The sequence below is a fragment of the Rhinoderma darwinii genome, chromosome 9 (genome assembly GCF_050947455.1).
Source record: "Rhinoderma darwinii isolate aRhiDar2 chromosome 9, aRhiDar2.hap1, whole genome shotgun sequence".
In the NCBI taxonomy this organism is placed as follows: domain Eukaryota; kingdom Metazoa; phylum Chordata; class Amphibia; order Anura; family Rhinodermatidae; genus Rhinoderma; species Rhinoderma darwinii.
Window position 1 is genome coordinate 15780536 of NC_134695.1, and position 22467 is coordinate 15803002.

Sequence of the window (22467 nt, forward strand, 5' to 3'; positions counted from 1 at the left end):
CCATTATGGAAATTACACCACTTAAAGAATCTATATAGGGATATAGTGGGCATTTAGACCCCAAAAGTCTTTTGAAGGATTTATTAGAATTAGGCTGTGAAAATTAACATTTCTTCCACTAAAATGTTGACATTTTTCAATTTCACAAAGGAGGAAAAAGCACCCCAACATTTGTAAAGCAATTTCTCCCGAGTATGGCTATACCCCACATGTGGTCATAAATGGTTTTTCATTAGAAAGTAATTAACCCTTTCCGGACTGATCCATTTTTGCTTTTTCGTTTTTCCCTCCCCGCTTTCCAAGAGCCATAACTTTTTTATTTTTTCGTCAATAGAGTGAGGGCTTATTTTTTGCGGGACGAGCGGTTGATTTTATTGGTAAAATTTTTTGTTACATTCAACTTTTTGAGCACTTTTTATTACATGTTTTGGTAGATCCAAGGTGACCAAAAAACAGCGATTTTGCCGTTTTAAATTCTTTATTTTTCATGTGAGCCTGCTCCATACATCACCCCCCACACTACGACATGCTATGTGGTGGTGCGCAAAGGGGTTAATGCGCAGCGGATGGTGCAGAGTGAAAATTAAAATTTTCCACTGATATGCCATTTTAGTGCACTATATGTTATGCCCAGTTTGTGCCACTGAAGACAAATACCTCATAAAATGTTAACCGGGTAAGTATGAACTTCTATTTTTTTTACAGGTTGATCTATATTGTGATCGGTAGTCACTGTTCAGGGTGATGAAAGAGTTACTGTCGATCGTTTAACTCTTTCAGCACCCTGGACAGTGACTATCCCCTGACGTCGCCTAGCAGAGCTCCCGTAATTACGGGTGCACACACGTAGCCACCCATAATTACGGGAGCCCCCATAGACTTCTATGGGCCTGCCTGTGCCGTTATTATGGCCTGAAATAGGACATGTTCTATATTTTTTTACGGCACGGGAACCTTGTAAGCATACGGTGAGGTACCCGTGGCCAATAGAAGTCTATGGGCCCGTAATTACGGGCGTTTTTACGTTCGTGTGCATGGGGCCTCAGAGCCATCAAAATATACAACAATGTCTCATATAGCCTCCAAACACACATATATAGCCCGCCCCGGGGTAAGCCAGATGCTCACACTAAGCTTTCAGACGAAGTTCAAACAGGACGGATACACTGCGTAAAAGCACATTGTGTCCGCCGCAGGGAATTCCAGACGAAAAACCACACCAAATTGTGGTGCAGTATTTAGGCCGGAATTCCCGCTGCGGAAAACTGCACGTATAAAAAAGACAAATACACACTTATCCTCTGACGTCCTGCAGACGGGCATCCTGGTATGACGTTTCATCCCATGTGTCCTCTGCAGCTAATCACAGGCTGCAGCCGTCACAAGGGATGAAATGTCATTGCAGGAGGCCGGCCTGAACGAAGGAGCACAGAGTTCTGTATAAGTACAAGATTTTTTTTTGTTGCGTTTTTTTGCGGCGGAATTGCGGCTTTGCAACAAAAAAGCAGCGATTATGCAAATACAATTGACATGCTGTGGATTAAAAAAACGCCTTGCAGGTCAATTTCTGAGCCTTTTTTCCACTCATTATTTACGCAGCGTGTGGATGAGATTTGTTCAAATCTCATCCACTTTGCTGCTATTGTAATATGCTACGGATCTTCCACAAAAAAATTGCCAGTCTTTACGCTAAGTGTGGACTTACCCTCAGAGGGCACAAACAGAAAACCCAAGACCACTATATTTAGGGTGCATTTAGATGAGGCGTTTTTTACCGGAGGGGTTAAAATGCATTAAAAATCGTGGCAAAAAATTCAATTTCCGGTGAGTTTTTCCTTGTGCGTTTTTTTAAGGGTATGTTCACACTGCGGCAGTGTCCGTAACGGCTGAAATTACGGGGATATTTTCAGGAGGAAACATCCCAGTAATTTCAGCCGTAACGGCATGTGCAGGCGCTTGAACGCCGCGTCCATTACGGGCGTAATTGGCGCTGCTATTCATTGGAGTCAATGAATAACGGCTCCAATTACGCCCCAAGAAGTGACAGGTCACTTCTTTGACGCGGGCGTCTATTTACGCGCCGTCATTTGACAGCGGCGCGTAAATATACGCCTCGTGTGAACAGACAATGCTTTCAATGGGCAGATGTTTGTCAACGCTATCGAGGCGCTTTTTTCGGACGTAATTCGGGGCAAAAACGCACGAATTACGTCCGTAATTAGTGTGTGTGCACATACCCTAAAGGTGAAACTTGTAAAATAAATGTGTTTCACCTGTAAACACCGCACAGTGAATGGGAGAAAAGGCTGCAATACCTGAGAATCGCTGCTAAATGTGTGCCGACTATTCACAGTGATCAAGAAGAAATGAAGGAGAAGCGGCGCTCGTACGAGCACTGCGGCCCCTTCAAAACTGATCGGCGGGTGTCCCGAAAGTCGGACCCTGACCCATCAGCTATTGATGGACTATTCTGAGGATAGGCCATCAATTTTTAGTGGCTGGAAAACCCCTTTAACCCCTTGCGTACCTTCGCCGTAATAGTACGTCGCTGGCCGCATATGCCAGCGTACCTTCGCCGTACTATTACGTCGAAGGATCAAACTGTCACTATGTGAAATCACAAAGTGATAGCGACATGGCGGCAGCTGTCAGTGATAGCTGACCGCCTCTGTTGCCGGGCTGGGGACAGATCTGCATGCCCCGATGTCGGCGATTGCTGTGATTGGTCAGTCTTTAGAGACTGACCAATGACAGCTATCTATGACGTAGGAAACCGGAGAAAGCTCCTGTCAGCGTCTCTGATCTCCTCATTTCTGTGAGAACTGTCAGGAGATCGGAGAGTGACAGAAATACAGTTGAAAAACAGTGAAAAAACATCGTTTTTAGTGCCCATCTGCCCTTTATAGTGCCCATCTGCCCTTTATAGTTCCCATCTGCCCTTTATAGTGCCCATCATCCCTCAGAATATAACTAATATTATTCTTTAGTGCCCATTAGGGCCCAGCAGCCCTCTCCAGTGCCCACCAGCCATCTTTAGTGCCCACCAGCCATTTTAGTGCCCACCAGCAATCTTTGGTACCCACCAGCCCCCTTTGCTGCTCATTATAGTGCCCATCAGTCCTCCCTAGTAACAATCAAACCTATATAATACTTTTCTTTAGTGCCCATCAGTATATTAGCCCCCTTTAGTGCCCATCAGCCCTCCTTACTGCCCTATCCTTTAGTTCTTCATAAAAAAAATATAAAAAAACAAAAAAAAACAAAAAAATAAAAAATACAAAAAATTTTTTAGTAGTTTAGTAGTAATTTTGTGTGCTACTTTTGCACGTCACAGTTTCCTTGCCAATACTGTTCAGGAATTTAGTTTTGCACGTCAGGGTTAGTGCAGTGTTATTACACACCCATAATGTCTCGTCTATTTAGCGTGGAGGAGGCATATGCCATTTTATGTTCCGATACAGAAAGCGCCAGTGAGGGTGGATCTGAGTTTGTGTTATCCTCCTCCAGTGATGATGAGGAACCCCCTCAGAAACGAAGCAGGGCTAGTGATCCGAATGAGCCCAGCACAAGTGACCCCAGCACCAGTGACCCCATATGGCTACCGCCTACCTCTTACACACCTGAAATTCCTGAGTTTACCTCTGCCCCTGGCATAAAAATAAATCCAACTGACTTTCAGGAAATAGATTTTTTTAAATGTTTTTTTTCGGATACTTTAGTTGACCTAATGGTTGTGCAAACAAATTTATATGCACAACAATTCTTAGGCAAAAATCCGACATCCCATTATGCCAGAACCCAAGCTTGGCACCCAACCAATGCAAATGAAATTGCAACCTTCTGGGGGCTCTTGCTCCACATGGGCCTTGTAAAAAAGCCAACTATCAAATCATATTGGTCCACAGATGTTTTGTATGATACACCTGTATTCCGTGCTGTGATGCCGCGAAAACGTTTTGAGGCCCTTTTAAAGTTTTTGCACTTTGCTGACAATGAGCAGTGCCCCCCCCCCCCCCCCGGATCATCCAAATTTTGATAGGCTGTTCAAAATTAGGCCCATCATCACATATTTTAATTTGTTTTTTGCAGAAGTTTATGTTCCTGAAAAAAACATAGCCATTGATGAATCTTTAGTCCATTTCAAAGGACGGCTTCATTTCCGACAATACTTGCCAAACAAAAGAGCCAGATATGGCATAAAAATATATAAACTGTCCGAGAGCCAGTCTGGATACACACACTCCTTTCGTGTGTACGAGGGGAAAGACAAACAGATTAGTCCCCCAGAGTGCCCCCCAGTTCTTGGCACAAACGGTAAAATAGTGTGGGACCTGCTGCATCCTCTGATGGATAAGGGGTACCACATATACAGGAAAACAATGGCCTGTGGCACTGCTCGCAGGAATCTAAAATACCTCCCAAAGCCTTTTCTTGCTGAGAAACTGTCAGTTGGCAAAACCAGGGCACGATATGATGAAAATGTGCTCCTGGTAAAATTCAGGGACAAAAAAGAGGTCCTCATGCTCTCCACCATGCATGGCAACACCACAAGCCCAGTTTCAGTGCGTGGAACAAGCAGCACTGTTTCAAAGCCTGTATGCATACAGGCCTACAACAAGCATATGGGAGGGGTGGATTTGGGAGATCAACTAATGAAGCCATACTGTGCCATGCGAAAGACGAAAGTATGGTACAAAAAACTGTCCGTATATTTAATTGAAATGGCCCTCCTCAATTCTTTTATTTTGTACCGAAGTGCTGGCAATCGTTCTAGGTACCTCGAGTACCTTGAAAAAGTAATTAAAAAATTAATTTTTAAAGACCAAGAGGAAGGAGCGAGTAGCAGGGCTTCAGGAAGTGAGGCAAATAGAATTGTCCCTGGCCAGCACTTCCCCAGTGAAGTCCCCCCAACGGAAAAAAAGAGCCATCCACAAAAACGATGTCGCGTGTGCGCGAAGAGGGGTATCCGAAAGGATACAATATATCAATGCAGCACTTGCCCCTCCAAACCATGGCTTTGCATGAAAGAATGTTTCAGAATTTACCATTCTTCAGTGGACTACTAATTATTTTCATGCCATTTTCAGGATGTCCATATAAACTTCATCTTAAATTTTATGTCACCTTCATTTAAAAATTGTCCACTTGTGCACCAATTGGATATATAAAACAAAACAAAAAATCATTATACCCCTAGATGAATACCACCATGGTGGCCCAAAATCACCCAAGCAAAAACTAAGCCTTGAAGAGCCTCATGGTACACCTTCACTTCCGGGCCTCACCGTATGCCTCAATACAAAAAGGTCCTATATAGGGTATCAATGAACACAGGAAAAAAAAATGAATGAATTGTGAGTTCTTTTTTTTTCTCATTGGTGCTTGATACATCCCCAAAATGTTTCATCAAACCCACGCGTTTGTAAAATAAATAAAAAATTAAAATTCTACCAATTTTGTTTTAATTCCTAATCTGAAAAGTAAAATTTCTCACTATACCACTAGATGAATACCTTGAGCGGTGTCGTTTTCTTAATTGGGTCACATCTTGTGAGTTTCCTCTATATTGGTACCTCATGGGCTCTGAAAACACAATATGATGCCTGAAAAATATTCCAGCAGAATCTGTGATCAAAAACCAAATGGTGCTCCCTCCTTTCTGACCCTTGCCATGTGCCCATATAGCAGTTTACAGCCACATATGGGGTATTGCTGTAATCAAGAGAAAATGGGTAACAAATTGAGCAGTGCTCTTTCTCCTATTGCCCCTTGTATAAATGAAAAGTTTGGGGCTTAATCAACTTTTTATTGGAAAAAATTCAATTTTTCACTTTCACTGCCCAATGTTTATGACTTCTATGAAACATCTGTGGAGTCCAAATGCTCACTACACCCCTAAAACAAAATCCTCAATGGGTGTAGTTTCCAAAATGGGGTCACTTCTTGGGGGTTTCCACTGTACTAATACCTCAGGGGCTCTTCAAATGCAACATGGCGCCTGAAAACCATTCCAGCCAAATCTGCGCTCCAAAATCCAAATGGTGCTCCTTCCCTTCTGAGCAGAAGTTTATGACCACATATGGGGTATTTCCGTAATCAGGAGAAATTGCTTTACAAATGTTGGGGTGCTTTTTCTCCCTTTTTCCTTGTAAAAATGTGAAAATTCTATGTTTTTTCAGAAAAAAAGTATATTTTCATCTTCACAGACTAATTTCAATAAATGCAGCGAAAAACCTGTGGGGTCAAAATGCTAACTATATCGCTAGAAAAATTCCTTGAGGGGTATAGTTTCCAAAATGGGGTCACTTTTGGGCGGTTTCCACTGTTTAGGTCCCTCCAGGGCATTGCAAACATAACACGGCACCGAAAACCATTCCAGTAAAATCAGCACTCCAAAATCCAAATGGCGTTCCTTCCCTTCTGAGCCCTGCTGTGGGTCCAAACAACAGCTTATTACCACATATGGGGTATTGCCGTAATCGGGAGAAATTGCTTTACAAATGTTGGGGTGCTTTTTGTCCTTTATTCCTTGCAAAAATTCGAAATTTCTACGTTTTTCAGAAAAAAAAGTATATTTTCATCTTCACAGACTAATTCCAATAAATGCAGCGAAAAACCTGTGGGGTCAAAATGCTAACTATACCACTAGAAAAATTCCTTGAGGGGTATAGTTTCCAAAATGGGGTCACTTTTGGGGGGTTTCCACTGTTTAGGTCCCTCCAGGGCATTGCAAACATGACACGGCACCGAAAACCATTCCAGTAAAATCAGCACTCCAAAATCCAAATGGCGTTCCTTCCCTTCTGAGCCCTGCTGTGGGTCCAAACAACAGTTTATTACCACATATTGGGTATTGCCGTAATCGGGAGAAATTGCTTTACAAATGTTAGGGTGCTTTTCGTCCTTTATTCCTTGCAAAAATTCGAAATTTCTACGTTTTTCCAGAAAAAAAGTAGATTTTAATTTTCACAGACTAACTCCAATAAACATAGCAAAATACCTGTGGGGTCAAAATGCTAACTATACCCCTAGATAAATTCCCTGAGGGGTGTAGTTTAAAAAATAGGGTCACTTTTGGGCTGTTTCCACTGTTTTGACACCACAAGACCTTTTCAAACCTGACATAGTGCCTAAAATATATTCTAAAAAAAGCAGGCCCCAAAATCCACTAGGTGCTCCTATGCTTCTGAGGCCTGTGTTTCAGTCCATTATCACACTAGGGCCACATGTGGGATATTTCTAAAAACTGAAGAATCTGGGCAATAAATATTGAGATGCGTTTCTCTGGTAAAACTTTCTGTGGTACAGAAAAAAATGTATTACAAATGAATTTTGTAAAAAAAAATGAAATTTTCAAATTTCAGCTCTACTTTCCTTCAATTCCTGTAAAACGCCTAAAGGGTTGAAACACTTTCTGAATGCTGTTTTGAATACTTTGAGGGGTGCAGTTTTCAAAATGGGGTTTTTTATGGGGGTTTCTAATATATAGGGCACTCAAAACCACTTCAGAACTGAACCGGCCCCTGTAAAAATAGCCTTTTGAAATTTTCTTGAAAATTTGAGAAATTGCTGCTAAAGTTCTAAGCCTTGTAACGTCGTAGAAAAATAAAAGGATGTTCAAAAAACGATGCAAACATAAAGTAGACATATGGGAGATGTGAAATAGTAAATATTTTGTGTGGTATTACTATCTGTTTTACAAGCAGATAGATTTAAAATGTGAAAAATCATAATTTCTTCATATTTTCTCTAAATTTTGGTGTTTTTCACAAATAAGCAATAAATTTATCGACAAAATTTTTTCACTAACCTAAAGTACAACATGTCACGAGAAAACAATCTCAGAATCAATTGGATAGGTAAAAGCATTCCGGAGTTATTACCACATAAAGTGACACATGTCAGATTTGAAAAAATGGGTCTGGTCCTCAAGGCCAAAATGAGCTGGGTACTCAAGGGGTTAAATATCAATAATTATGAGAAATAATGAATGAAACTTGTTGATGTCGGCCCTATGACGCAAAACAACGGCAATTCGCCGTTAAACCGTTTGCATTGTGATATTTGCCCCAATTTTAGTAATCCCAGCGAATACACCATGGGTTTTACGAAATCGGCGCAGTGCGATGAAAAATACTGATAAAACTGACTCATGTACCCTATATCTCATTGTAAGGGTGCATACATCAGACCTTTTTTTACCGCACTGTTCCATTTTTTTAAATACCGTACCGATTTTCCAAAAATTGAGGCAAAAAGCTCAATTAAACAGCGAAAAAAACGGCTCATGTAAATGTACCCTTAGGGTGCATTTAGATGACACATTTTTGGCTGCGCAGTGAAAAAATTGTGGCAAAACCGCACGCCGTTTTACTGCAGATTGCTGCAGCTTCTGATGCGGTTTTTGCCTGTGTGATTTTACACAAGTGAATCTTGTGAAATAAATTTGTTTCATAAGTAAAATATTCACACACAAAAACTGCATCATAAAGAGTGGCAATTCGCGAAATAACCGCTTACTGCGATTATTGGTGGGTTTTTTGACCGTGTGGCCAAAAAAGTTCACACATAGCATAATTACTACGGGATTTTCTGTTTGGACTTTCCATAATGTTTTTGAGAATCCGCATCGCAAGTCGATTTCCACACTTTTTTTTTCACATATTTTTTACGAAGCGTGTGGATTAGATTTGTTAAAATATGCTGCAGAATTGGCACACGATAATTCCGCAATATTTAAGTTATGTGTGAATTTAGCCGTAGGGTCCATTCACATGTTGTGGTTGATCGTTGATCTGCGGTTAGAACTGCACCGAAAAAAAGCATCCGAAACCGTGCTGCGTTTTTTGCTGTGGTTCTAAACGAAGATGAACCTCAATGCGTAAATGGACCCTCAGGCTGGGTTCACACGACCTATTTTCAGGCGTAATGGAGGCGTTTCACGCCTCGAATTATGCCTGAAAACACGGCTCCAATACGTCGGCAAACATCTGCCAATTCATTTCAATGAGTTTGCCGATGTACTGTGCCGACAACATGTAATTTTACGCGTCGCTGTCAAAAGACGGCGCGTAAAATAACAGCCTCGTCAAAGAAATGCAGGACACTTCTTGGGACGTAATTGGAGCCGTTTTTCATTGAATCCAATGAAGAACAGCTCCAAATTACGTCCGTAATTGACGCCTCGCAAAACGCGAGTACGAGCAATTACGTCTGAAATGCAGGAGCTGTTTTCTCCTGAATTGGCGTTATCGTGTGCACATACCCTTAGGCCAAACACAAACGATGGGTATTAAGTGCGGATTTCCCGTGCATATTTTCGTGCGGCAAATCCACAGTGCAAAACCGTACAAGCAAAGTAAATAAGACTTCAATAAATCACGTCTACATGTTGCAGATTTTTTCTGCACATAAATTGACCTGCCATGCGTATTTTAAAATCCACAGCATGTCAATTTATTTTGCGTTTCCACTTGCGACATGTATCTGACTAGTTATTTTAAAAAAAACGCACCAAAATCCAAGGCATAAAAACCGCACCTATTTCCGCATCAAAATGTAATAACCGCACCTAAAAACGCATATAAAATCGTATCTGCGGATTTTACCTGCGGAATTACCTACGTTTACCTGCGTTTTTCATGCAAATTTTCTGTACCAAATTCCGCAAAGTGTGCATGAAGCGCGAGGGTATGCTCACACGGGCTATTATCGGCCGTTTTTTGGGTCGTAAACGACCCGAAAAACAGCTGGCATGTCAAAAGCAGAAAGCCTCCAAACATCTGCCCATTGATTTCATTGGGAAATACGGCATTCTGTTCCGACAGGGCGTTTTTTATGCGGCCGTTTTAAAAAGACGTGAAAAGACGCCCGCAAAAAAGAAGTGCATGTCACTTTTTGGGATGTTTCTAGAGCCTCGAATTACGTCCGAAAATACGGCTCAAAAGCGAATGGGTTTTACGATGTTCTGTGCCGACGGTCATTTTAAAAAGACGCCCGCGTCAAAAAAGTGCCTGTCACTTCTTGAGACATAATTGGAGCCGTTTTTCATTGATTCCATGGAAAAACAGCTCCAATTACGTCCGTAATGGACGCAGCGAAAAGCGCCTGCACTTGCCATTACGTTTGAAATTGCAATTTCAGCCGTAACGCAGGCTGCCGTGTGAACATACCCTAATGCTGCGGATTTTTGGGGCAATGTTTCTAATAAATTTGTCAGATACAATTCGCAGGCGGAAACACAAGATCAATTGACATGCTGCAGATTTTAAAATACGCACCGCAGGTCAATTTACGTGCGGTACAATTCCGCAAAGTGTAGATAATATTACTTGAAATCTCATTTACTTAATTAACACTGTGGATTACGCGCGGCAAATCCGCACGTAATGTATGAGTTTATAAGTCCCTGTTCACACAGAGTATTTTGACAAGCTTTTTGGCGCAGAAACTGCTCCGCAAAACTCGTCAAAAACCGGCCGAAAATGCCTCAATGGGAGGAGGGGGCGGTTATCTCCAGCGATTGGTAAAACCGCCTTGCGGGAGAAAGAAGGGACATGCCCAATCTTTGCGCGGTTACGCCTCTGACCTCCCATTGACGTCAATGGGAGGCAGAGGAAGCGTATTTGGCAGAGTTTTTTGCCCGTAGCACTCAATGTGCGCGAGCGAAAAACGCCGCGAAAAACGTGGCAAACGCCGTGCAGGAAGGTCAAAATCTGCCTCAAAATATCAAACTGAATTTTGAGGCAGAATTTTCCTCCTGCTAAAAAACTCAGTGTGAACACAGGCTAAAAATGTGTTCAGCATTGAAAGGGTGCTGTAATGCCGGCTTGGGAGGGGGTGTGGCCATCTCATGTTAAATACAGCTGCTTTATGGACTCGCCGGGTGCCTTATAATGAGAATTGTATTTGTATAATGCCGCTCCACGTGCCCACTGCTGTTACGTGCTGCCATATTTGCATTTACACCAGTGATTTATACTTTTATATTGTGTAAGATTTATGATGGCACAGCTAGGAATACAGTATTTTGTAACGGCAATAGGGGCATTCAAGTTGCGGTCAAAAATAAGTTGTACCCCCCTCCCCTCGCGATCGCGGGAAAACCGCACCATTTTGCCGCGAATTGACGAAAATCGCGGGTTTTTTTTTGCTATTCTGCCCAGATTTTCGTCAATTCCCTGAAAAACTACAAGGATTTGCCGCGATCGTAGCAAAAAAGAGTACTTTGTTTGTGGTGAAACCTCTCCAGGTTCTAACACGGCAAACTAAGCTTTACCTTCTCAACTGTCTATGCCGCGCTGTCTCTTGTTTACAAAGCGGTCACGTGGTGGTTGTTTTGTAATGAGTCCAAATACTGTACTGCATTGGCCATGTTACCTGCCATAACTGGATAACCCTGAGGTTCGGGATTAAAATGTGGTGTTTTTATTAAGGCCCTGTTCACACAGGTTTTTTTTTTTTTTTTTTTGCTTGTAAACCATTTTGGAAACCGTGGCAAAAAACGTCTGAAATCGCCTCCCTTTTTAAAAAGCCGCCAATTACACGGCCCCATTGACAGTTCAGGGGGTTATTTAAATATCTGGCGCCAAATATAACGGCACCGATATCTAAATAACAGGAGGAAATAAAAAAGTGAAGTGCCCCAGGATTTGTGCTGCACATGTATGGGTTATCTTTAAAGTCTATGTACACCTTTTGAAAACGTATTATTTTTTTTAAAACCGTATCGGTGTGATTGGTGAAAAGTTCTAATTATTTATTTGAAAATAATAATTAGTTTTTTAGATTGAGCAGGACCAGACGGATTCAAGTCTCAGTGCAGAATACAGCTGCTCTGTATACAGGATACAAAGCAGCTATATCTGAAAAATTAAAAGTAACTTTTGAAAGTTATTGGAAATTTGCACCAAACACAATTAGATATTTGTAAAAAATTTTTAAGATGTACATAGCCTTTAATAATTTTATTACAAAGTTTATTTTCAGGCTTCTCAATAAATAGTGTGCGTGCGTGTCTGTGTGCGTGTGCGTGCGTGCGTGCGTGCGTAGAGAACACATGTGGTTGAGCTAAACTATTTTCAGCGGTTTTTCGGGCTGTAAACATCCCAAAAACGGCTGAAAAATCGGCAGCGGAACGGCTACAAACATCAGCCCATTGGAATTAAATGGCAAATATGGCGTTCTGTTCCGACGGGGCGTTATTTTACACCTCATTTTCAAATAACGGCGCATAAAAAAAACGCCACGTAAAAAAGTTCATGTCACTTCTTTTGCAGCTGTTTTTCATTGACTCAATTGAAAAACTGCCGCAAAAAACGCAAGTTGCTTAAAAAACGGCTGAAAATCAGGAGCGGTTTTCGCTTGAAAACAGCTCCGTAATTTGTTAAGCGTGGACATACCCTTAAGCTTAATGCACATGATGCATATTGTGTGCGGCAGAACCGCAGCGTAATACAGTAACCGCAAGGTGTATAAGAGTTCAAGAAATCTCATGTACACGCTGCGGTTTTTTCCTGCACAGAAATTGACCTGAAATGCGTATTTTAAAATCCACCGCATGTCAATTTATCTTGCGTTTCTGCTTGCGAATTGTACCTGCCTAGTTCTGAGGAAAAACGCCTCCAAAATCCGCAGCATGAAAACGCACAGATTTACGCATCAAAACTTAAAAATGCATCGAAAAACGTGCGGTTAGGTGCGGCTCTGGCGTCTTTCACATCTGTGTTGGGTTCCCGTTCTGATGTTCCGTCGGAGCTTTCCGTCAGAACGGGACTCTGAACCGAAACAGACGGAACCCAGAGGTTTCCGTTACCATCACCATTGATTTCAATGGTGACAGATCCGTCAATGGGGATGGAAATGGAAGCCTCTGGGTTCCGTCTGTGTCGGTTCAGAGTCCCGTTAATACGGAAAGCTCCGTCAGAACGGGACCCCAAGTCAGATGTGAACAAGGCCTTTTATCTGCAAATTTCCTGAGCTTTGGTGCGAATTTTTCGGATCAAAATACGCAACGTGTGCATGTAGCCTTAGTGTATGTTCACACGTAGCATAAATACTGCAGGTTTTCCACAACTTATTTCATTGCTGAAAATCTGCAACATAATAAAGTATGAACAAATCTCATCCACACACTGCGTAAAAAATCTGCAGAAAACAAGCTCATAAATGAACCTGCGTTGCCTGCGTTTAAGCCGCAGCATGTCACTTTATGTTGCTGATTCACAGTTTTTTTTGGTTGCGGGCTTTCGTCATACATAGGTTTCAAAGGGAACGTAAAACATGCAAGAAATCGCAAATGTTGCAGTTTTTGCTGCGGAAAAGCCGCAATTCCATTGCAAAAATCACATAAAACAAAAAAAGTTTAGACTCCGGCCTCATGCACGCGACTGTGCCCGTAATCATGGTACGCGATTACGGGCACGGCCGGCAGCTGGGGGCCATGGACAGCTACCCGCATTTTCGGCCCGTGTTCCAATACAAAGTATGGGAGCACGGTCCATAAAAAGCAAGATCGTGCATGTCCTATCTTTTTCTGAGGCTTTCCACGGCCCGGACGCCTTCCCACAATGTCCAATGTCAATAGAAGTGAAATGGTCGGTAATTGCGGGCTGTAGATCCCATTCTATGGTTGTGTGCATGGGCTTATCCCACATCTCTATACTTCTCCGTCCAGGCCGGCCTCCTGAGATGACGTTTCATCCCATGTGATTGATGCATGAATTTTCATCCCAGGAGGCTGGACAACAGGGATGCGTCGCCATGACTACAGAGACCAGAGTAACTAAGTTTTTTTTTTTTTTTTTTTACCTGCTGTTTTCCGCAGCAGCCATTTGGTGGAATTTGCCTTGGACCCCGCAGGAGTTACGCTGTATACTTTTACGCAGCGTAGCCACCCTGTGTGAACATGGCCGATATGGTTTGCAGATGCAGTTTTGATCTTTGTGTTTTTAGGCTATGTGCAACTTTTGAAGCGATTTTTATTTATTTATTTATTTTTAATTATTTTTATGTGATTTGCAACAACTTTTAAATTGATATTACATTTTTTTTTCTTTTTAGGAGACCGCTTCTTTGTATCCTGTGTACGTAGATACTGTATTCCGTCAAAGCCGAAAGCTGGTCCTGACCTGATGGAATCTGCTGTGAAGAAAATATTCCATTTCTATATATACAGAATACATAGAAGCTGTATCTTGAAAAGTAAATAAATAAGTCAATTTAATAGTTGTTGCAAAATCCTTCTTGATTTATTAGTGTACATGGCCTTTAAGTGTAGGAAATCCAGTGTATTACCATGGATTTATTTATCAACTGTGTAAATGTTTGTTTAGACAGTGTTATACCACAGTTGCCACGAAACTTCACCGAAATGCTGCTATTTTACCTTTTGCGTCTGTTTTGTGGTAAAAAGAAATTTAACTACCATCTAAATAAACCCTCACAGAAAAATGGATCTGGTTACCCACAGCAACCAGAGTGCAGCTTTCATTTTAGTTAACATGGTTGCTTCGAGCAACAAGGTCAGTTTTTCTGTAAGACTGCTGTGATGTGTGTGTTCCCGTTTGTAAATGCAATTTCTTAGGCTAAGTTCACACTTGCGTTGTATAATCCTTTACTCTGATCCGTTTTTATCCTTATTCTGATCTAAAAACGGATCAGTTAAAAATACCATTGAAATCACAATAAGGGCCTGTTCACATCAGCGTTGGCTTTCCGTTCCGGGGTTCCGTCGGAGGTTTCCGTCAGGTGAACCCCGCAACGGAAAGTGAAACTGAAACCACAGCTTCCGTTTCCGTCACCATTGATATCAATGGTAACGGAAACATCGCTAATGGTTTCATTCGTCACCATTCAGGCAGGTTTCCTTTTTAAGGACGGAATCAATAGCGGAGTCGACTGCGCTATTGATTCCGTCGGAAAACCGGAAACCTGCCAGAATGGTGACGACCCATTAGCAACGGTGACGGAAACAGAAGCTGTGGTTTCAGTTTCACTTTCCGTTGCGGGGTTGACTCGACGGAAACCTCCGACGGAACCCAGGAATGGAAAGCGAACGCTGATGTGAACAGGCCCTAATGGATGCAAACTGATTACAATTAGTTTGTATCCGTTTTACAGATCAGAGTAACGGATTATACAAGGATATTGTGAATTTAGCCTTACATGATAATGCGTTTATAATAGCTATTATTGGGAGTTTCTTTAAACTTAAAATGCATAATAGGTTTTTTTAACGTCCTATGTTTCTTTCTTTTAGCAGGAACATTAACAGACTTCTGATGCTGAACATCCGTTATTTAAAAAAGGGTGAAAACATCCGACTTCCACGTTTCTACAACATTCAGTCATTGGTTCACTGGCCCAGCTGGAAGGAGCTGCTTTCAGATAGTAGGTTCCTCCCTTTATTTTATGAAGTCTATAGACATTATAATTTCTAGATTAATAACCTACAAAATAGATTAATCATCCGTTATAGTAAAACGGCAATGCACCATGTAATTCCATGGTGACATTGTAAGCCCATCCCCAGTCCCAGCAGGATAGTGGCGACTTTGAGCATGATTTGTTGTATTGATAATTGGGGGGTTATCAGTATAACACCATGTGAAAATAACTATAGTCAACCCTCGAGCGAGTTATTATTGATGCAGTATATTACTGCATTCCTTACGCCCATCCAGGATAACGTTCTGGCTGTGGCCCCTTCTTAGGGCTCCGCTTTCTAATCCCCAGTCCCGGCAGGATAGTGGCGACTTTGAGCATGATTTGTTGTATTGATAATTGGGGGGTTATCAGTATAACACCATGTGAAAATAGCTAAAATAACTATAGTAACCAGTGTGATCCCTGTTGCTGTAATGCTTGTAAATTTATGTAGTGGCGTGGTCCTAACCAGTTGTTTTCTATACAGAGGTTGGCATTTGACGCTTAGAAAATATCATGTTTTATTAACATTATTTTCTGTCTTGCAGGCATGAAACGTTGATTCTCTGGTGTGGACCTCAGATGGACTCTGAACAACCACCCACCATTGCCCTGCGGTATGCTAGTCGTTGAATCATCACCAGGGCATCAAGCCGCAACAAGATGGTATGCATTAGTTTTCATTTGTCTTGTGTCCCTATGTCCCTGACATTAGTTTAGAATGGCAATCCAAAGCTGGTACCCAAACTGCCTATTCATGATCACTTAAAAGGTATAATGGTCCATAACCCCCCATTATGGATGGCCCTTTCTGTGTTATTGGAGTGGTTGTGAGGGGATTGGTGGTAGATTGTTAATAGGTGGCGCTTATCTTAATATTTGAGATGAGCAGGGTAATAGTATATTGCAGTCCGTTATAGTGGCTTACTTTACAGCTATCCAATAGTTTTCTCAGTTCTGGATTTGTAAGGGAACTACAGGCAACTAGAAGATGAGGACGAGGCAAGTTTGTTAGTATCTAGTGGAGATGTGGTTTGAATAACGATGGGTATGGTTTAACTATTCACCTTAATGGATGAACAAGTCTTTATACAAAGGTGGAGCGCACCGATATGTCTTCAGCTGCAAATCAGTGGATGATTCCTGCAAAACTTGTCTTTAGTTGTCACTGAGTAGTGTCCATTATATGGAAAATAAGAGATTAAATGAATTGATAATTAAACTTTCTTTTCTAGATCTCACTGACTGGGAAAACCTCTACTTCTGCTATGCTGTGTAGTAATCCGCCATTTTCAGGATCAAGAACGCAGACAACACGGAGACCTGGTGGCACCCGATTCCGAATTTCTACAATTGAGCCATGTTAACCCTTAATAGTAAAAATGTAGATTTCAAATCGAAACTACACTTTATTTACATAGCTTTAAGTGATTTTGAAAAACATTTGTTCCACGTTTCTATTACTAAATAAATAAAAATTGCTTTTACCTTATTAAAAAAAGAAAAAACATTTTGTGGTCTTTTTAATGTTCCTGCCACAGGAATATACCCTGGTCCTGGATACTAATGAAACGCTCTGCTTTGGTCAGTGTATTTAGATATAGCAGTAGGGCAGCAAAACTAGGACTGCATAATTTAACTTTTCATCAATGTGTAATATAATTTTTCCTTTAAATAACATTTTAAAATACTAATATTTAAGGGTGCCCGTACACCTAGCAGTAGTGTAAACTTTTATTTTTATATTTTTAGTTTTTTAAGCCGCTTGTACAGATAATACGCGTGGTCTTTTACATGCGTCATCTACACTGCAACTAATGGACTCCATAAACACCATATATGATTCAGGGGTGAAAATAATGGGTTATCTGGGGACCAAAAATTGCATTGCGTTAATATTTATGTGAAAAGAAGTCCCTTACTAATGTACTTTAAATTAAAACTCTGTACTAAATCGTGCAGTTCAAACCCTGTGAATTGTTTCCTATCGCTAGAGTTTCAGAGCATCAGCTTATGCTCTGCTCGGGAACTCCAGCGACCGGAAACCCCTGAAGTCATTGACCAAATGTCGGGAGCAGTTCTGGAGTCCAGAGCAAAGCGTTAGCGGACGCTCTGCTTGGGGATTCCAGCAATAGGCAATGTGACAGCCCCTTGCGGTCATGCACTTGACAACACGCCGACACGAACAGCACAGGAAGAAAGTTCTCAGTCAAGTCCTCAATATTAGAAAAGCTACAGGACTTCCGGCAATAATTCAGAGTTTGAACTACACGACTTGAGTCTATTGAGGGATCTCTGAGAACTGACAAATAGGACATGTCCTATTTTTTTCAATGACCTTTCATGCGGTCAGTTAAAAGAACGGCCGTGTGACGGCTGTCACACGGACTATTTCAATGTTCGTCTGAATAAGGTATAAAGGAGCAGCACAGATGCCATGGTATTTCATTATTATGTAACATACACAACATATATGTTATAGTATGGATACCATGGGGGGAATTTATTAATGTCTGCACCAGAATTGTGGCGGGGGAAAAAAAACTTTAATTTTGTTGCACACCTTATTTGTGCAAACATTTCAGAAAAATAGCGAGAGGTGAAAAAGGAAAAAAAGTTGGAGGGACATAGTGGAAGCAGGCAAGTCCACCGCTGCACGACAAATTCATCATAATTTGTGGCAGAAATTGGCATAAATGAATGGCAAGTCTACTCCAGATGGCGTAAATTTGACTTCCTGGCGCACGGATGGACAGAGTTAGGGAGAATTTATTAAGAGATCTTAATCAAAGTGTGCTGGAGTGAGACGTACCTTATTTATTAAGACTGGTGTATGAAACCCTAGTCTTAAATGGAATCTGTGACTAGGTTTATGTTGCCCTATCTGATGTCAGCATAACCTGATTCAAACACGATCACTCACTTTTGAGCGTTCGGTAGTTTTTGTTAAAATAAACTTTACTTCAGCAGCTCGTATTCATGAGCTGATTCTATCCCCCCACCCACCGGCCGCTGGTTGACCGCTTTCTGCCACAGCTGCTAATCAGTGGTGGGTTGGCGGAGCTAGCTGTAGCTCATGAATATCAGACTCCTGAGCACGAGCCCAGGACGTTCTCGGCTCGCGCTGCAGTAGAAAATGGATTTTATGAAGACGACTGAACACTACAAGGTAAGGTGTATGTTCACACGGGCTATTTTCAGCTGTTATTCGGGCCGTAAACCCCCCCCCCAAACTGCTAAAAATACAGGGGCTGAACGCCTCCAAATATCTGCCCATTGATTTCAATGGAAAAAACCGGCGTTCTGTTCCTACAGGGCGGTTTTTACATGGCTATTTTTAAAAACGGCCGCGTAAAGTGCATGTCACTACTTGAGCCATTTTTCATTGACTCAATAGAAAAACCGCTCCAAAAACGCCAGTTGCTCAAAAAACTGCTGAAATTCAGGAGCTGTTTTCCCTTGAACAGCTCCGTATTTTCAGCCGCTTTTTGTTAAGCGTGTGAACATACCCTAAGTGATGCACCGCTGGAATTGGGGTCTGACACCACTTTATGCTGCCTCAGATAGGACCGCATAACACCATGGTGACAAATTCTCTTTAATAAGTCCCTCCCATTGTGTTTACAATATATATGAATCCTATATTGCAAAGTCCATGCACAAATTGGCACATACTGGTGAAAGGTGGAGGGTTGTTACTGAATACTTGATCCCAAAAACATGCCCATATAACCTGATCCATATTTCATATACCGGTTTAGATTGCTCTTGGAAAGGTGCATCTGTGATTCTTGAGTTAGGTTTAAAACACATTAACCTCTTAAGGACACAGCCTAGTTTTGGCCATAAGGCTCAGAGCCCATTTTTTCAAATCTGACATATTTCCCTTTATGTGGTAATAACGTCGGAATGCTTAAACCTATCCAAGCGATTCTGAGATTGTTTTCTCGTGACACATTGGGCTTCATGTTCGTAGTAAAATTTGGTCGATATATTCAGTGTTTATTGGTGAAAAATTGCAAAATTTAGAGAAAATTTATAAAAATAGCATTTTTCAGAATTTAAATGCATCTGCTTGTAAAACAGACGGTTATACCACCCAAAATAGTTACTAGTTCACATTTCCCATATGTCTACTTTAGATTGGCATCGTTTTTTGAACATTCTTTTATTTTTCTTGGACGTTACAAGGCTTAGAACATAAACAGTAATTTCTCTCATTTTTAAGAAAATTTCAAAAGCCTTTTTTTTAAGGTACCTGTTCAGTTCTGAAGTGGCTTTGAGGGGCCTATGTGTTAGAAACCCTGATAAAACACCCCATTTTAAAAACTAGACCCCCTCAAAGTATTCAAAACAGCATTTAGAAAGTTTTTTAACCCTTCAGGCATTTCACAGGAATTAAAGCAAAGTGGAGGGGAAATTTGCAAATCTAATTTTTCTTGCTGAATTTCAATTTTATTAATTTTTTTTTCTGTAACACAGAAGGTTTTACCAGAGAAACACTACTAAATATGTATTGTCCAGATTCTGCAGTTTTTAGAAATGTCCCACATGTGGCTCTAGTGCGCTCGTGGAATAAAACACAAGCCCTAGAAGCAAGGAAGCACCTAGTGGATTTTGAGGCCTCTTTTTTTTATTAGAATATATTTTAGGCAGCATGCCAGGTTTGAAGAGGTGTTGAGGTGTCAAAACAGTAGGAATCCCCCAATAGTGACCATTTTATGGTTGTTGTTACCATTTTGACCGCACAGTATTTTCACAGCACGTATTTGAATTGGGCTGTGAAATTAAAAAAATGTCATTTTTTCCAATAAAATGTCATTTGTGATCAAAAATTCTTATTTTCACAAGAAACAAAATACTCCATTCTGTTGCGCAATTTGTTCTGAGTGCCGCAATAACCCATTTGTGGTGATAAACTGCGGTTTGGGCCCATGGGAGGGCTCAGAAGGAAAGGACCACCATTTGGCCTACTGGGTATTTTCTGGTGCGAAGTCATATATGCAGAAGCCCCTGAGGTACCAGTACAGTTGAAACCCGCAAGAAGTGACCCCGTTTTCAAAACTACACCCTTCAGGCATTCATCTAGAGGTGTAGTGAGCATTTTGACCGGAGACGTACACCCCATAAACTGTAATGTGGGTTCTCCTGGGTACGGCAAAACCCTACGTGTGTCTGTTATCAGCTGCCTGGGCACACAGCAGGGCCCAGAGGGGAAAGACGAGGGGGGATAAGCTGTGCGGAGTGCATCAGGGTAAATTATAAACCAAGGGATGTATGATAAATTTAAAAATATTCTTTCATACAGAGCTCTGGTTTTTCGGGACACGTGTCACATTGATATATTGTGTCCTCCCTTATCCCCCTCTTATAACAGACTTTGCACCTCTTTTGACTTTTTCCCTTCTTGCCAGTTTGGGGAACTTCTCCTGGAAAGTGTTGCCCTGGTACGATGCGTGTGGCCTCGCTTCCAGAAGTACTGGGTGGTCCTTCTTGGTCCCTAAAGATTAGGTTCTTGATAATCACCTCTTGAAATTCCAGGAAAGTTCCCCTCTGGCCTGCACATCGACGTAGCACATACACATTCTACAAAGCCATCGGTATGATGTGCACGCCCAGCTTCTTATACCACACCGCATGGCGCTGTAGGGCTTCAGGACTTGATGTGACATGTCCACCTCTCCCATGTACCTATTGTAGTCCAGGATGCAGTCTGGTTTGGAGGTCTCTGTACTGGTACCTCGTACTGGTACATGGGTACTGGTGTGGCCATGTATTGTTGTCAATACAAGGACATCTCTCTTGTACTTGACACACAATATGTTGCTGCTAGATTGTGCCCTGCTCTCACCCCTTCTTGTTTGCCCAAGCAGAGTCTTAGGGAAGCCTCTCAGATTTCTTCTAGCAGTGCCGCATGCCGTAGGACTTCTGGAAGCGAGGCAGTTGAAGAGTGGGACGCTGGTATAAAAATTATCCAGGTAGAGGTGGTAACCCTGGTCCAGCAGTGGGTGCACCAAATCCCACACAATTTTTGCATTAACTCCCAGTAAGGGGGGGCATTCTGGGGGCTGAATACTGGTGTCCTTCCCTTCATATATCCTAAATTTGTAGGTATAGCCTGATGCACTCTCGCACAGCTTATACATCTTCACGCCATACCTTGCCCTCTTACCCGGCAGGTACTAGCGGAATTGAACCCTCCCTTTAAAATGTACCAAGGACTCCTCAATAGAAATACACTTCTCAGGGGTGAATGCTTGTGAAAACCGGGCACTGAAACGGTCTAATAGGGGTGTCCGTTTATACAAACGGTCAAAACTGGGGTCATCTCGGGGTGGGCACGGCTGATTATCAGTATAATGTAAGAAGCGACGTATTGCCTAATTTTTTTTTTTTTTTTAGGTTACAGTTCAGTTCTGAAGTTGCTTTGAGGGGCCCATATATTAGAAACACCTATCAAACAACCCATTTTAGAAACTAGACCCCTCAAAGTATTCACAACAGCATTTAGAAAGTTTATGAACCCTTTAGGTGTTTCACAGAAATTTAGAGCAAAGTAGAGATGAAATGTACATTTTTTTTTTTGTCAGAAAATCCTCTATACCATTTTTTTTATAAAACCAAAAGTTTTATCAGAGAAACGCAACTTAATACGTATTGCCCAGATTCTGCAGTTTAGAGAAATATCCCACATGTGGCCCTAGTGCGGTAATGACTGAAGCGCCGGCCTCCGAAGCAAAGGAGCACCTAGTGGATTTTGAGGCCTCTTTTTTATTAGGCACCATGTCCGGTTTGAAGAGGTCTTGTGGTGCCAAAACAGTGGAAACCCCCCAAAAGTGACCCCATTTTGGAAACTAGACCCCTTAAGGAATTCATTGTATTTTCTTGGGGTGCATGCGGCTTTTTGATCAGTTTTTATTCTATTTTTAGGTGGCGTGGTGACTAAAAAACAGCAATTCTACTATTTTTTTTTATTCTATTTTTTTTTACAGCGTTCACCGTGCGCTATAAATGACATATTCACTTTATTCTGCGGGGCGA

At 41.6% G+C, this 22467-nt stretch overlaps 1 long non-coding RNA gene across 1 annotated transcript; it reads left to right on the plus strand.

Annotated features, from left to right (window-relative positions):
* The first annotated feature begins 14065 nt into the window (after positions 1–14065).
* On the plus strand, positions 14066–16902 carry LOC142660274 (uncharacterized). The gene is made up of 4 exons (XR_012850443.1): positions 14066–14202; positions 15260–15390; positions 15975–16092; positions 16662–16902. It is a non-coding gene; the product is annotated as an uncharacterized LOC142660274 (long non-coding RNA).
* Positions 16903–22467: the final 5565 nt, after the last annotated feature.